Source organism: Borostomias antarcticus (genome assembly GCF_949987555.1).
Source record: "Borostomias antarcticus genome assembly, chromosome: 5".
NCBI lineage: Eukaryota > Metazoa > Chordata > Actinopteri > Stomiiformes > Stomiidae > Borostomias > Borostomias antarcticus.
The window spans coordinates 7,102,614-7,107,613 of record NC_140238.1 but is presented as its reverse complement, the minus strand read 5'-3'; the positions used below and the strand labels follow the sequence as shown (position 1 = coordinate 7,107,613).

General features: G+C 43.7%; 1 long non-coding RNA gene across 1 annotated transcript in view; it reads right to left on the bottom strand.

The window, feature by feature from the left end:
- The window catches only part of LOC311309356, a 3,898-nt gene extending 478 nt beyond the window's left edge, over window positions 1-3,420 (bottom strand). The window contains exons 1-3 of the long non-coding RNA XR_014630464.1: window positions 3,152-3,420; window positions 2,829-2,961; window positions 1-1,630 (exon numbers count right to left, since the gene is read on the bottom strand). The exon at window positions 1-1,630 is cut by the window's left edge and continues 478 nt beyond it. This is a non-coding gene — a long non-coding RNA (uncharacterized lncRNA). The remainder of the gene's footprint in view (window positions 1,631-2,828; window positions 2,962-3,151) is intronic.
- Between the last annotated feature and the right edge of the window lie 1,580 nt (window positions 3,421-5,000).

Below are 5,000 nucleotides of genomic sequence, written 5' to 3'. Positions count from 1 at the left end.
AGCCCTCAGAGTATAGCTCATCTATTCAGGCGTTGGTTGCACCATATTGCACTGATGTTGACATTTCTTTCCTGTCTTTGTGTTCCCTGAAACGTGTTAACTGTATATTATAAAGAAAAACTTATTACTGGAAACATTGCGTGACATTTTATTGCTCGAATTTAGACGCGCACGTTCTGCCCTCTGACGCGTGACCCATTTTCAGGAGACTTGGATTTCTAAATTAGATCTTCTGCCAATTACTGCAGGTAATTACCCTGTGCTGACAGAACATGTTCCATAACATCTCTATGTTTCGTCTCAGACCACTACTGTATGTCACCTTCATCGTTTATTATATAACCCCCTTTTTATCTAAAGCTGTACAAGCGTTTGACATCAAGATTAAAACCTGAATATCGGAGAAGTTTGAAAATAGAAATGGAACAGGTAACAAAAAACCTTATAAAATTCAACGTAAAGAAAAGTATTTGATATTTTTGCGTTGATGCAGATATAGAGTATACAAGAATAGATAACATTTACAGGTTAAAGGTTATACGTTGTGGCATTTTAGCATTCATGTAGAGGAACACTGGCATAAGCATGAGTGCTCAAGGATTTTGAGCACACTCCCCTCGACCATAGATAAGAGGAGTGTCATACTATTGTGCTGATTTTCTCATCTCATTTGTCTTATCGGGAACCAACTGACTAAAGTTGGTCTGACGGCACAGTATTTAGTCTGTAAAAGAAAAATGGCGTCAATTTTCTAGTTGGACCTGGCACAGTAAAATGTAGCAGTCATGTACAATATCTCTGCTTCAGGGCTCCCTATTCAAAAAGTGGTCATGTTTGTGCTTAACTGATTCCACAATTATGTTGGACAGTAAGAGTGATTTGTGCCAATTCAAAGCAATTATTAGACATCTACATTCAAATATGTGCAATAACAAGGCTGAATATTGTGATAGACCTTAGTATACCATATATACACATTCATATCTGTATCAATTTTTGATGTACACGACAGAGTATTATAATAAAATAAATATTTGCATTCCATGAAAACATTCACACACATACAATAAATAGATTGTGTCAAGAACTCAAAAGGCAAAATGATTGTAGCAATTAAGTGAGCATACCCAGTGAGCAACATAGCGGATGTGCAAAATATCAGAACTTTAAACCAACATGGCAAAACCACCACCTAGATACTTAGACATACAGGCATGGAAGCTACATATTTCTGGGATTACATGTTTCATTTCTCCATATACAGGCGTGAGCTTAGCGATAGAGGGTGGCCAGCTCAACGCCACAGACAGGGTGTAAGGTAGGCTACAGTACTGAGGAACAGGCGTGGAGGAGAATCCGTCGAGGGTTGCAGAAAAGGGAGGGTGAAAATCTTGCTCCATGCCTCCCTCTGTGGTGGGTCCCAGTCATTGCATGGTGAGCCAGATCCAGCAGCCCCAGAGCAGCTGTTTGACCTGCAGCAGGTAGACGGCCAGCCAGGCCTCCAGGTCCTCGCACACGCGCTGCGGCCGCCGCCGGTCAGTGCAGTACAGCGTCACGCCCAGCAGTGACATCAGTAGGAAGAGACAGGTGAACAGGGCCAGGTGCGGACGGGCTGGTGACGTGTCATAGGCTAGGAACCAACCGACACAAACCAACCATTAACCAACCACTTGCTTTGCTTATGAGCATCCTACTGTATGTAAACATGGTTTCAGCCATTATCCCACTAAAGTCTTTCTTTATTCTTGGTAAAGGGCAGTCTCTGGCTTTTTTTGTCTCTTTGTTAAATATGCTATATAAGTGCCATTCATGTGTCAAACAATTTCATGGTTTAGAGGTGCAAGTGCAACACTGTCAAATGTTAAAATAACCACGACTACAGTAAATTCACTTATCAGACTGGAAAACAGCCTCACGAGACACCACCCAACCGCCAGCCATAGTAAGATGCAGAGCCATCAGCCAGTGGGAGAGTGGCGCTCTTAGTGGGTTAATGACCGGGGACAGACCCACCACCTAAACAGTCATAGCTCTGTCTGTAGAGACCAGCCAATCACAGAGTCACACAGAGCTAGACGGATGATCTACTGGTGCTGTTCGGCAGACATGGGACCATACACTCCTACGGCCTGACGGCTGCTGTGCCTCCATAAATGTTTCGGTCTCAGCGGCACAGATTCTACGCCGCCTCATTTGCGTGCAGAATTAATTTGTGAATTTGTAAATCACTTGCTGATGTTTGTGCTTTTGAAATTCAATGTCACAGTGAGCACTACAGAATGCTTAAGGGACGGCGGCTTTATGATCCAATCTCCGATTTTTTTAATGTACCTTGCTCATTCCCTTTTACAACGTGGTCATAACAGTGCAGAGCCTTTAGTGGGGTGTTCTAGTGTCCCATGGAGAATTCGGACAACATGGATCTAATGGTAGAGTTAGCAGTATATCCGATTCATTAATTCACATATTTTATGGCTATGTTGGTGTTGAGTCTCATTTTTCTGGGCCCCACTACCATTAAAGGGAGCTAGTTGAACGATAGACCTTTCTTTGGTTTACATAAAACAATTTTTTGCAAACCATATGGTGTCCTGTTCATTTTCATGCACTGCTTGTCCGAGATTATGCTTGTTCTACTGTAATACACAGGTTTTTAAATGCATGAGTTCAGAGTAACTCCTTGTTATTTAGTTAAGTTGAATAATGCATCACTCTCTTTCAGCCCAGAGGGACATACACTTCAACTTCTCCCCTATGCACCGACCAGGCTCAAACAGAAAGTCAAAACAGAGTTCAGAGTTAACATGGTTCTTTCTATTTTCTCTCACCGTGAACTGTGGTCTCAGGCTCTCTGAATCGAACCCTCCGTTCGCTCTTCCGTCTGTGGAGGGCCTCTGTCTCCGAGCCACAGCTGGGGCCCGGCCTCTTCAGTATGGAGGTGGGGATCTTACTGCTGGACACCTGGAGAGAGGATCAGACGCCGTGAGGTCCCAGCCCACCGGAGAACAGCCACGGTGCACGACCATTTTCCCAGCAGCCTCGACATTGTTTATGTACAGACATTAATAGCGTTAACTTTTCCACTTTCGTAGTAAAAAAAAGAATAGTTACTGAATTACACATCTTATCCTTGACAATCCATCATCATCACCTTAGGTTTGGACGTGTCCTCCTGTGGGTGGGGCTCTTTCCTGTGGCGCAGCTCGGAGCGTTTCTCCCGGTGGGAGTGGGAGTGGGAGTGAGGAAGCCCGTTGATCGTATCTCTAAGTGACTCGGCCGCAGCGAACCTCTTGGACAGGGCTGACACACACTGGCCCAGTGAGTCTAGGAGGAGGAGCAGGACAAGATGAGTGGGCGGAACTGCACCTTACTCTACCTCATTAACAATGGCGCCTGAAGTAAGTCCTACTGTACAGCCAGCAGATATAAGATAAATATATAGATAAAATATATAGATAAGTTGAACATGCAAACCAGAGCAAACATTTCAGAAGAAATACTGCCCTTGTGTGTGCTCAGTAACTGTAAGAACAGAGTGCCCTGTTACGTAATGGAGGACTGAACAAACAAATTATGTAATCAGGTCATAAAGCAAATGATTAAATTTGAAGAGCATAAAAGCTGGGCAGCACTAGCTGCTACTACAGCTAGTTCTGTATAACGAAGCATGACAACTGCCAGACTGATGTCTCAGCTCGGAGAGGAGCGATGCAGACTCAGACGGGAATGGTGCTTGGAGAGCACACATCTCCGCCTGTGAATGCATTTCATGGCTCTGTGCGCGTGCATGAGCAGAGCAAGATATGTTTGGTATTGCTTTGGTATTACGCCAAAACTACCAGACCAATCTTCACGAAACTCGGTGGAAGGGTGTAGGATGGGCCAACCTAAAAACCATTCAATTTTGGAGTGGATCAGAATCACGGGACGGGTCGACAAGCTGACCAAATACGGCCGTCGATTCTACCATACTTATTTTCATGTAACTCGGTGGAGGGGTGTAGCATGAGCCAATGTAGAACCCATTCAACTTTGGCGCGCAGCGAGCGACAAAATGCATTAATCGGTGGAGGTCTGTGTTCTCTGAGCACAATTTCTAGTTACAAAATGCAACACAAAAAAAACAACAACAGCTGATTAACGTAAGAACAGAAGCACGTGAGCTACAGGCAAGGCCTGCCCATTGACCTACACAGCAAACAACAAAACATGTCCTTGCTTCAGCTGCTCTCTGGACGTTTACTTATTTACTTTGTCTGGGATGTACCTCGGGAGGTCAAATGAGATAAACAAGGTACATGGTGAGCCAAAGCCCGAGTGCAAGGAACAGTAGCCTACAAAATGCAAGTGCAAAATGGGATTACAAAAACAAACTTTACAAAATATACTACTTTGTGTGTGTGTGTATACTGTTTCTCTCTCTCTCTCTCTCTCTCTATATATATATATATATATATATATATATATATATATATATATATATATATATATAAATAAATAAATAAATAAAATCTTAATTTGCACTTGTAGGCTATGTTTTACTGCTCGTGCACTGTCCTGTCTTGTCTCTGCACCCTGTCCAGTGTTGTCTCCATGTTATGCACCAAGCCCGAAAGCAAATTCCTAGAATGTTGAAAAACCTGCAATGGCAATAAAACACATTCTGATTCTGAGCCCTCTGTTCGCTCCTCGTACACCATCCAGCTCCAGAGACTACTGGCTCCAGCTGACTCACCATCTAGAGAGCATTTCCCTTAATGCCTTCTACAGCAGAACCGTCTTCACGAAAAATGGCAGGTTCGGGAAACGGAAGAAAGTGCATAACGCCAGCAAAGCAAAGCATGAGCGCAACCAAACAGTGGCCTCAAACTGTCAGAGTCACGAGATGCCCGTTCTGCTGAGCCCTCAACTATAATAAAACCACTCTGATCTCCAACAGAACGGCGAGTGTGGTTATTAATTCAACATTTCCTTGAGCTGACATCTTACAGGAGTGAAGG